We start from the raw sequence: 12,146 nt of genomic DNA on the forward strand, positions 1-12,146 counted from the left end.
AGAACTGCTGCTTTCACCAACCTTCCCTCCCGTCATGGTGCCTCCCTCCTGAGTTTTGGTATTCTTTGCTTTTATGGGAGGCCATTGAGGTTTTTTTATGTGTTGGGTTTTTTTAAAAACCTTTGAGAGCAGAAATCATTTATCAAAAATCCATACAAATCAGTTGCATTTAAAAGAGTGAATGAATGTGTATTAGGTGTTCAATAGACATCTAGATAGCTTTTTAATAATGGTAACTGGTGACTGATATTTTATATATACATAAGGAACGTGTGATACATTTCCCCATCCAAATCATTCATCGATATTTTAGGGTGCGATCTTGTCACCCTTGTATGTATGTAACTCCCACTTGAAGTGAGTGGGAGATTTGCCTAGGCAAGGCCTGTACGTTCCTGCAACATAACACACATGACGCAAATGCTCAAGTTAGACTCATCCCCCTTTTATGCCTCTACAGTTACAAAAGCCTAGTTGCTGTGCACTGATGGTATATGATTAAGAGGTGAGACGGTTGCACTTAAAAAAAAAAAGAAAAAAAAAAGAAAAATCACCCACAAAGCTTGGGTAAATGCGCTGAATTTATGTTAATTTTTTTTGGTTTGCTGTGTTTTCCACTGTGAATTATGCAGCTTTTTCAACAGGTGGTGGCTGTATTGTTTTATGCATGAAGCCTTTAGATGGTTAAATCAAGGTATTCTTCTGTTAATTCCAGAGAAATTATTAAAGGTGTGGCTCAAAATGAGTCAAAAGTTTTTAAGGGGGAAAATATTTCTGATATTCCATTCCTTCTGTTTTCCCAAGGCTTACCTGGCCCTCATTCTCCACACTGTTAGTCAGTGAAGTTACACCACTGTAACAGATTTGTATGTGGTAAAGAGACAGAGAGATCTATGTATAATTATATTGATCTACACACACAGGGCTGGTCTACACACTGAGCGCAAATATTTAGCTCAATCAATGCAACGTACTGGTGTTGACATTCTTTTGTTTCAGATTAAGGATTCCTTCTTGATTCTTTTTGCATCAATTTCTTGCCAAATTAAGCAAAATTGAAATAGTTCATTTTTAACTGGAAGTGAGTGCCACGTTAAGAGGTTGCACAGATTTAACTCAATCCATTTAGAAACCGTTTGAATTAAATGGGTGCTCAAATTGTGTGTATAAGTGACCACACCTGGTTACTTTTGTGTTGGTCTTCCTCTTCAGTAAGGCTCTCATAAACCGGGAAATGCTATTCAGACACTGGTACAAACTTATGATGAAAGTAATGTGAAATACATTGTCTGTGAAAGTGTCACTTCGAGTTCTTTCCTTTCATCTCCAATCCATAGATATGTTAGACTGTTTTTTGAAGCAGACTGTGAAATGTCATTAGAGAGCATATACAGATTTCCTGAATGCTATCCTCTACAGTGCAAAGAGGATACCTGATTTAACTGTTTGAACTTTTAAAGTAGCCCATGTCTGGGCATGCCTCTCACAGGCTTATTTAATTAAATGAATTTTGACACTCTGAATTTCTTCTCTTCAACTTGGCAATCAAATCCAGAGTTTTGTTCTTTAAATATCAGCTATGTAGAAGTCTTACATATATCCATATCATCTCATCCTCTGTGAAATGTAGTCATTGAACTATTCAAATATGGAAGACTGTGTACTTTTTTAATAGCTTTGAGAATTATTTTGTATGATGATTTTTTTAAATGAATGTGTACTCTTCAACAAATTAAATCTTAAGATTTTACAGGAGTCACATTTTTAAACAGTGTTTGTATACATTTTAACACTTTTCTATTTTCTATTTTGATTTTGTATATTTTTATGTATGCACAGTGTACAGATTTTTGCTGTAAATAAAACATTTGTTTTCATTTATTTAGCAGTGCTGGTCCTTAGCTTGAATGGATGAAATTGCACATGACATGAAATGAGGATGTTACTGGTCAGTTTTACATAGTGAGGAGACCAAGACTGAAACAGAGGTAGAGGCTGACAAGTAGCTTGTTTAATTAAAAATGGAAAACATACAATAGAAGTGGATTGAGATACAGAGCAATAAAAGGGATTATGGATGAAATGGTTGCTATAAACCACTGATCAATAAAAGGATGTGGGATGACTGTGAACAGATTTCGCTCAGCGACAAGAATAGGGAGAATACACAGACGCTGAGGGCTGGTGTACACAGGGAAATTGGCCGGAATGTCTATCGTGGAATCATTATTTCAGAATCAAGTCCCTGTTGCTATAGACTAGAGCGTCCTCATGGGCAGTTATTCTGGCATAGCTATAGAAGAATAGTTTATTTCACTATAGCTGTGCTGGTCAATTTCTCTGCTTAGACAAGTACTAAGAAAAGGCTGCACTCTCGTGACTAGATGCTCGATTCAGAATGTAGGCAACTTTCTGTTGAAGTGAATGATTTGCCTTCTCAAGAAATCATGTCCTAAAGTTAGTAAAGCAAAAATTTCTTTATACAGACCATAATTTAAAGTGAAGAATGAACGACAAAAGGGAAAACATAACCGCACACACACTTAGGGGATAAAATACAACATTGTGCAACCGCGAGGGGGCTGACCCAAAGCCCATTGAAGTCTATGGGAGTCTTTCAGCTCATTGTAAAGAGCTTTGGATCAGGCCCCTAATTTAGAGAGGTGGACTAATCTAGGTAGCCTGCATTTTTTTTATCTCAGAGTTCCTGTTTACTAGGTATGGTCAAATTGTGAGGCAGTCAATTAAACAGAAGTGACGTGTTAGATGTTGGATTGTTGTTTAGATAACCACAAAGCCATTACTAAGTCAGAATTCCACCTTTTATTATAGCATTTACTTGAGAGGAGTGTGCACATGTGGAAACTAGCCATTTTCACTTTTTCAGAAAGGAAACTTAGTCATTTACACTTACCACACGACGTGAAAGTAAGATAAGAGGCCTTTTTTGTTTAATAATGCTCTGATCACCTAGGGGCTGAACAAAAAATTACTCTTTTGAAAAACTTGATTTGAAGAAGGCTTCCCTTTTCAGGCCCTTCAGATTAACTTAACTTGTGTTTTTTACCTGTATTTTTTTTACAAGATCACTGCATTCTTCATGGTAAAATGAACCTAGCAAATAGGGGGCGTTGGAGGGGGAGATTCCTTGCTGAAGAAGAAGCGAGCACGAATTCTTGGGGCGAGTGGGCAAGCTTGTTTTTCTTTTGGCTTACTTAAAATGTACGGTGTGGCCTGTTGGGAACTGTGTGTAAGGGGACAGTTGGAGTGGGGGCCAGGGGTTTACTGGCTGCTACCTGAGCAGGCTCGAGCCTCCTGTCCTCTGATCATTGCTCATCCTTGTGGCTACCCTGCCAGCATGTGTTAATGCGGGGGCAGGTCTGACCTAGGAGAGAATGGCTTACGAGCTAGAGGTTAAATGAGCAGGGGATAGCACACGGGGGAATCTGAGAAGGAGTCTGTAGGAGGGGAAAGAATAAAATCACCAGGCTTCAGAACAGCCACGATGCCAGTGCCAACGCTGCTCCTGGCTTCTCCACCTGTGTCCTGACCAGGGAGGCCTCTACCCAAGTCCTGGTGTGGATTTGCAGAGACTGCGGCCTGCATTTCCCCACCAAGGAAAGCCGGGCTGGGGAGACCATCCAGAGTGAAAGGTGCCTGCTGGTGGAAACTCTCAAGAAGCAGGGTGGGAGAGCTACAGGAGGAGGTGACCAGGCTGAGGAGCATCCGTGCCCGTGAGGAATTCACTGGAAACATGAAGGCTGAGGAAGCAATCCAGCTGGAATGGGCTGCAGTAGGGCCACCTGGGGAGGAGGAAATGGCTCCTTCACAGGGAGAAAACTGGCGGGTGGCAACTTCTGGCAGCAGGCAGTGCTCCACCCCTGCTCCCAACCCACCATGCACAGAGATAAAAAGGGGTATGCTGCCCTGGCCATGCGGGATGAGGACTCTCCCCCAAAGGTGGAGGAGCAGAAGCCACGTACCCCCACTGGCCACTACTCCCAAGAGGAAATGAAGGGTAGTGATAGCCAGTGACTCCCTTCTCAGGGAGGCAGAAGCACTGAGTGGCTGACCTGATCTGGCATCCCAAGAGGTGGGCTGCCTGCCAGGGGCCCATATTTGAGATCTTATGGAAGGATTGCTGAGGATCATCTCTGACCCTCTGATTACTCTCTGATGCTGCTCATCCACTAATGATTCTGTGAGGTCTGGCCCTGAGCAGACCAGAAGTGACTACAGGGCCCTGGGAGTAAGGGTGAGGGAGCTGGGAGTGCAGGTGGTGGTCTCTTCAGTCTTTCCGATCAAGGGTAGGGGCCCAGGCAGAAAGAGATGCATCCTGAAGGTGAATGCCTGGCTGCGAGGATGGTGTCGCCAGGAGGGCTTCAGCTTCCTTGACCATGGGATGCTTTTCTGAGAAGAAGAGCTGCTGAGCAGAGATGGGGTCCATCTATCACGGAAGAGCAAGAATATCTTCAGATACAGGCTGATTAACGGAGTGAGGTGGCTTTAAACTAGGTCTGACGGGCAGGAGACAAAAGCCCACAGAAAAGTCCAAAACATGGAGACTTGGGTGAAGGGTTGGAATATGTGGGGGGGGAACATGGGCAATCACAGCTGGGACAAAGGCGAGACAAGAGGGAACACAGACAAGAGGGAAATCTAATAAACATTTTAGATGTCTGTATAATAATGCAAGTAGTATGGGAAACAAATAGGAATAACTGATCACAGTAAATGATCACAATTATGACATAACTGGCAGCACAAATGTTAACTCGATGGGATAATTCACATGCCTGGAATATTGGCAAAGAAGGGTACAGCTTGTTGGGGAAGGAAGGGCAGGGAAAAAAGTGAGAAGGTGTTGTCTTGTATATCAAATATGTATAAACTTGCACTGAGGCTGAGATAGAAGTGGGAGGCAGAACTGTTGAAAGTCTCTGGATAAGAATGAAAGGGGTTAAAAAAAAGTGATGTCGGAGTCGACTACAGACCACCGAACCAGGAAAAATAAGTGGATGAGGCTTTTTTTAAACAGGAGTCGGTGGTGATGGGGGACTTCAACTACCCAGATATCTGTTGGGAAACTAATATAGAAAGGCACAGATTATCCAACAAGTTCTTGGAATGCACTGGAGACACTATCTTACTACAGACGGTGGAGAAACAACTCGGGGAAAAGCTAGTCCAGATTTGATTCTTACAAACTGGGAGGAACTGGTTGAGAATTTGGGTGAAAGTGATCATGAAATGATCGAACCCCCATGAGTATAAGTAATGGTAAGTGGGGAAACAGCAGAATAAAAACAATGAACTTCAAAAAGACACGACTTCAGTAAATTCAGAGAATTGGTAGGGTGAGATGCCACAGGAAGCAAGTCTAAGGGAAAAAAGAGTTCAGGAGAGTTGGCAGTTTTTTAAAGAGACATTATTAAGGTTGCAAGAGCAAACTATCCCAAGAACAAATCATGTCAACCCAACCTAATAGCTTTCTTTGACAGGGTAACAAGCCTTATGGATCGGGAGAAAGCAGAAGATGTAATATATCTTGACTTTAGTAAGGCTTTTGATACTGTCTCACATGACCTGCTCATAAGGAAACTAGAGAAATATAGCCTAGATGAATCTACTATAAGGTGGGTGCACAACTGGTTGGAAAAGCATACTCGGAAAGAGTAATCATCAGTGATTCACAATCAAACTGGAAGAGCGTATAGAGCGGGGTCCTGCACAGATCTGCCCTAGGTCTGCTTTTATTTAATATCTTTATAAATTATTTGGATAATGGCAAAGAGAGTACACTTATAAAGTTTGCCAAACTGGGAGGGACTGCAAGCACTTTGGAGGACAGGATTGAAATTAAAAATGGTCTTGACAAACTGGAGAAATGGTCTGAAATAAACAGGATGAAATTCAATAAGGGCATGCAAAGTACTTCATTTAGGAAGGAATAATCAATTGCACACATTCAAAATGGGAAATGAGTAGGAAAAGGATCTGGGAGTTATAGTGGATCACAAACTAAATATGAGTTAACAATGTAACACTGTTGCAAAAAAGTGAGTATTATTCTGAGATGTATTATCAGGAGTGTTGTAAGCAGCACGACACACAAAGTAATTCTTCCACTCTACTCAGCTGGAATATTGTGTCTAATTCCGGGCATCACACTTCTGGAAAGATGTGGACAAATTAGAGAAAGTCCAGAGGGAAGCAATAGAGGAAAGCAAAAGTGATTAAAAGTCTAGAAAACATGACTTATAAAGAAAGACTGAAAAAAACAGGTTTGTTTAGTCTGGATAAGAGAAGACTGAGAGGGAACATGATAACAGTCTTCAAGAATGTGAAATGTTGTTATAAAGAGGAGGATGATAGAGTGTTCTCCTTAACCGCTGAGGTCACGACAAGCAGCAAAGGACTTAAATTGCAGCAAGGGAGATTTAGGTTAGACATTAGGAAAAACTTTCTAACTGAAAAGGTAGTTAAGCCCTACAACAATTTGCCTAGGGATGTTGTGGAATCTCCATCACTGGAGGTTTTAAAGAGTAGGTTAGATAAATACCTGTCAGGGATGGTCTAGATAATACTTAGTCCTGCCTCGGTGCAGAGGACTGGACTAAATGTCCTATCGAGGTCACTTCCAGTCCTACATTTCTGATTCTATTATTTAAATTCCACTGTTTCATAAGGTGATAAGTGGTAATTTTATCTTATGGTGTGGGGCTTAACCTGCACACCTCCAGGTCAACTATCGAGAATCCAAAACCTCGTGGATTTCTACAGCTTTGGCACTGGTCACAGAGTAGGCCCTTTAGCTCATATGTGAAAATTCCATTTCCCTTAGTGAGCAGGGGACCTGCGCTAATCAGCTGTCTGCATGGTGGGCTGAGGGCCTCCTGGGAGGTGCTGAACACTGTCCACTCAGGTTGACTTAATTGGGAGTTGAAGGTTCTTGGCTCCTCACATGCTTGGGCTGACAGAGCCTGGGATCACTTGAGTACTCTTCGCTTTTATCAGGTAGATCAGAGTAAATGCAGTGATGTGGGAGCTATCCAGCATTTCAGCAGGAGGTTGAGACCCATCAGGAAAGATGACGTGTTGTCTTAACCCACTCTGTGCTCAGTGATGATGGCTGTGGAAGGTGAGCCACTACCTTTCTGATGTCACTGCAAGGAAACAGAGGTAACTGGTGTAGATGTCCTGTATAGATTTCATCAGTGTCAACTACTGTATGCTGTAGAATGACTGGAAGTTTGTCTTCTTGGAAGGAGGTACTGATGATCTAATTTATTAATGGAAGTCAGAAGTTCTTTAGCAATCATGAAGAGCATAGTTCTGTTTTACAGGTGGTGACGTTGGACATTCCTTAGAACTTCCAGGATTTCTTGTTTGATAATTAGTCCAAATTTCATCATAACAGATGGTAGCAGACATTCCTCATACTGGGGTGGTTACTTTTATCCCAGCAAGGTCCTGTCTGGATTTGATACTTTTTGTCTCTGGAGTAGACCAAGAACTTCTTGTGGTAAGTAGAACTTGGATCTGGGGTCATGCATACATATTTTGCATCAATAATCCAAGAATTTTAAAAGAACTGGCCGAGGAGTTTGCTGGACTGTTGATGATTATTTTCAATAAGTTGTGGAGCACTGGGGAAGTTTCAGAAGACTGAAAGAAAGTAAATTTTGTGCCAATTTTTAAAAACGGTAAATAGAATGATCCAGGTAATTATAGGCCTGACATCGATACTTGGGCAAGATAATGGAGTGGCTGATACGGGTTTAGATTAATAAAGAATGGTATTATAATAAATTAATGCAAATCAACATGGCTTTATGAAAAATAGATCCCGTCAAACTTACTTTATATCTTTTTTTATGAGATTATAAATTTTGTTGATAAACATAATAGTGTGGATGTAGTATACATAGATTTCTGTAAGGCATTAGACTTGCTTCCGGCCAACATCTTGATTAAAAAACTAGAACAATATAAAATTAACATGGCACACATAGATCGGTTCTTGGCCTTATGCTATTTAACATTTTTATCAATTAGCTGGAAGAAAACATAAAATCATCACAGATAAAGTTAGCAGATGACACAAAATTGTGGGAGTGGTAAATAATGAAGAGGACAGGCCACTGATTCTGAGTGATCTGGATCACTTGGCAAATTGGGAACATGCATCATGTTCCCAATATGCATTTTAATATGGCTAAATGTAAATGTATAGATCTAAGAACAAAGAATGTAGGCCATACTTACAGGATAGGGGACCATCCTGTAAAGCAGTGATTCTGAAAAAGATTTGGAGGTTATGGTGGATCATCAGCTGAGCATGAGCTGCCAGTATGATGCTGTGACTAAAAGATCTAATGTGATCTTTGGGTGCATAAAGAGGGGAACCTTGAGTAGGAGCAGAGAGGTTATTTTACCTCTGTATTTTGAAGTGGTGTGACTATTGCTGGAGTACTCTGTCCAGTCCTGGTGCCAACAATTCAAAAAGGGTGTTGATAAACTGGAGAAGGTTCAGAGAAGAGCCTTAGAATGATTGAAACATTAGAAAACATGCCTTATAGTGACAGACTCAAAGAGCTCAATCTATTTAGATTAACAAAGAGAAGGTTAAGGGGTAATTTGATTACTGTCTACAAGGACCCACAAGGGGAACAAATATTCAATAGTGGGTTCTTCAAAATAGCAGTGAAAGGTATACCATGATCCAATGGTGGAAAGCTGAAGCTAGACAAATTCAGACTGCAAATAAGACATGAATTTTTGACAGTGAGGTTAATTAACCATTGGAACAATTTACCAAGGGTTGTGCTGGATTCTCCAGCACTGATAATTTTTAAATTCAAGATTGGACGTTCTTCTAAAAGATCTGCTCTTGGAATTATTTGGGGGAAGTTCTATGGTCTGTGTTATGTAGGAGGTCAGATTAGAATAGATGATCACAATGGTCCCTTCTGGCCTTGGAACCTATGAATAAGCAAGTCTACTGCATGGAACAGTTTTGCTGGTTGTGATTTTGCTGTTGTAAGGAAGGTCACTATATCTTCCTTTATAGCTTCAGGGGCTCCTTGAGCTATTAGCTTGAGCTATTGCAGTGGGGGAGGTTTAGGCTGGATATTAGGAAAAACTTTTTCACTAGGAGGGTGGTGAAACACTGGAATGCGTTGCCTAGGGAGGTGGTGGAATCTCCTTCCTTAGAAGTTTTTAAGGTCAGGCTTGACAAAGCCCTGGCTGGGATGATTTAATTGGGTATGGGTCCTGCTTTTGAGCAGGGGGTTGGACTAGATGACCTCCTGAGGTCCCTTCCAACCCTGATATTCTATGATTCTATGATTAATGAATTGTGGATGAGCAAATCTTGTGCCATGGGCATTCCAACCATCTTATGCAACTTTTCTGAGACTCGTGGTCCCTGCGGCAGTGATGTGAGTGAAGGGGTCACTTGGGGGCTATTTTGTCAATGGTTTTGTTAAGAAGTAAGTTGGAGTGTTCTTCTTCAACACATTAATCTTTTGATTTGGTGGGTTTTTTTATTCCAGGATCTTCTGGGACCAAAATCTACTGAGGACTAGCTGATTTGCTTGGTTCACTGGCGTGGCAATGACGGATCTCTTTAATACATATCATACATCAGTAATGTCTATTACAGACCTGGGTATATTTCCTTATTTAAATTCTATTTCACAATAACAATATGTCACTCCATGCAATGCACTTCAAAGCAGTGATTGCATATCTCTGGAAGTTAAATTCAGTCAGTCTCTGGCTTTGTGCCTTGTTGCCCAAGGCAAGCTACAAATGCACTTCTTGTCATTTCTTCTTACTAAAAATGTATTAGTGCTCAATTAAATTCTTATCAAGATTGATGGAAATGTTAATTAGATTCATTAAAACATTTGAATCCAACTTTAATGTTTTAATGTAGATTTTGTAGATTTTATAGATTTTGGGGGGGGGGGAATCAAAGATGTCCACCGAAAAGATTGCAGCTGCAACAGCAAGTACAAATAAGATATAATGGAAGATATCGAAGAAGCTATGAATGATGTAACCAGATGTACATTAACAAAAAAATGTCTCATTCAGTCATGGCTGCTGCTAAGAAAACAAAGTAATTACAGAAATTACCGGTCAGTGAAATGGAAGATTTTTATTTTACTGGCAAAACATTAGAGATGGTTGACGTAAATTCAGGAAAGCAAAATTTCACAATGATGGTGTGGGGGAAAGTATTGTTGACCTGACCCCAGCCCACTCTGTGACAAGATCTATGCACTATATGCAGCATAGGCAAGAGCGGTAACACAAGAGACCTACAGGCCGGCATCCTGTAAGACTTAGCTTAAGCTAAGAGCATTTGCATATGATGGGCCGTGGTATTTTGACCCAGATAACAAACCAGGCCAACCTCTAGCCTAGCTCAAGTCCCTAGCTATCCATTATATGCAACCCCCCCCCAAACCTGCAAAAGCCCCTACACAAAACGCTGCCACAAGCAAACAGCAGATCTTGATAATAACGAAGTGCGTCAGCACAGTGCTAATTATGAAATTGTTTATTTTAGCTCCTTATAAGGCTTTATTAACAATGCTTGAGTGATAAAAAAAATTAAGGAAATGTATCATTTGACTTGGATGTAAAAAAAAATGATATAGGACTGGTACTAAAGGGGCAGGACAGAGAGAGATCAGAGTGGCACCTGTGTGAGACCATCTCTATCTCCCTCTCCCTGCATGCTTGTATTCAATAAAAGACCTCAGACTGTTTGAACCAAACAGATGGTGTGACTCGTTTTCCACAACAATGGGAAAGTAGTACCAGTAGCAGTGGCTGACTAAAAGAAGAGTGGCTGGGACAGAATCTGAATTAGTTTGTCAAGATCAGGAGTGTTCCTGGTGTATTCAGTTGGACTGTGCCTCCAAATGAATGATGTACTGCTATGTCAGGATAAGCACAGAGTATAGGCAATTAATGTCTATAGAACTGTAAATGTACATGACACTTTACAAACCACAATAGGGGAAAACATTTTCCTACCTCTAAGAACTTACTCCCTGAGATGCAGGACATGAGTTCCATTAAGGGGGGAGGGAGTGGAGAGAAGAACTGGGGAGAAGATAAGAATGATTTACATATGTGGTTCAGGGTTATCAGATTTCCTGATTCACTCCCCTAGCCCACCCAACCCAGCTCTTAGAGCTAACCTTTATAGTGAAGTTACAGATCCAGCTTGCTGCCTTCTGTTGGGCTTTTCCCAAGACCTCTTCCACTCAGTTCCCCAAGAACTCAGTTCGATTCGTCTCATCACTTAGGTTCTTTTATTTGGCATTAAGCAAACGTATGCCGAGTTGATCAGACTCAAGCATAGGGTGTGAGGGTTGGACATACACATCCAAAGTTACACAGCAAACCTCTTCCTTCATATCCATTGACACATTACACTGCATTTACTATACATTGTTTTACACATTTTGGGATTGGTTTGGTTACTCTGTAGGAATCAATTCCTGTATGGCATACTCTGTTTATGCACTGTCCGCGCTTGACCTACTTTTTATCTCATTTTTACATTTCCAGCTTATTTTGTCCATTGTTATTTTGCTCATAGTAAGTGGTTCCCTGTGTGTTTTCCCTCTTATCTTGGCTAGCTCAGACATTGTCTCTTAGTTTACTGACCCATCCACTTATCTTAGTTGGCATAAATATTGTGCTTTCAGCCTGCTAATTAATCTCCCTACTCCTATCTTCCAGCAAATAAGGCCTCCCCCACATCCCCATGTTTCATTTCTTACGTCAGGCCAGGCCTACATTGTTCTAACATGCCAGAGGCTTTTCATCTTGGAAACCTGCTGCTGATATGGGTACTGCCTGGTGTGAGTTGTAGGTTTTAAGGACAAAGTTGAAGAACGGAAATGGCACTTAGTGGACAGAACATGGAAACCTGTTTTACTTATAGGGAGCTACATCTGTGAAGGTGAGAACTGATGAATCCTGCTGCAGCCATTGACAGTGGGAGCATCATCTCTCCCCCCCCCCCCCCACCATCTAAGGAGAGGGCAGAGGCAGATGCTGACCTGTAGAGAGGGAGTGATGAGTTAATGAGTGGAGGGAGCAGAGGATAAAAAGGT

General features: G+C 41.2%; 1 protein-coding gene across 1 annotated transcript in view; it reads right to left on the reverse strand.

Moving 5' to 3' along the window:
- Positions 1-12,146, reverse strand: part of LOC311527795 (opsin-3-like) — a 135,117-nt gene that overhangs the window by 11,892 nt on the left and 111,079 nt on the right. The window lies entirely within an intron of this gene.

Source organism: Lepidochelys olivacea (assembly GCF_965140295.1).
Source record: "Lepidochelys olivacea isolate rLepOli2 genome assembly, chromosome: 1".
NCBI classification, from domain to species: domain Eukaryota; kingdom Metazoa; phylum Chordata; order Testudines; family Cheloniidae; genus Lepidochelys; species Lepidochelys olivacea.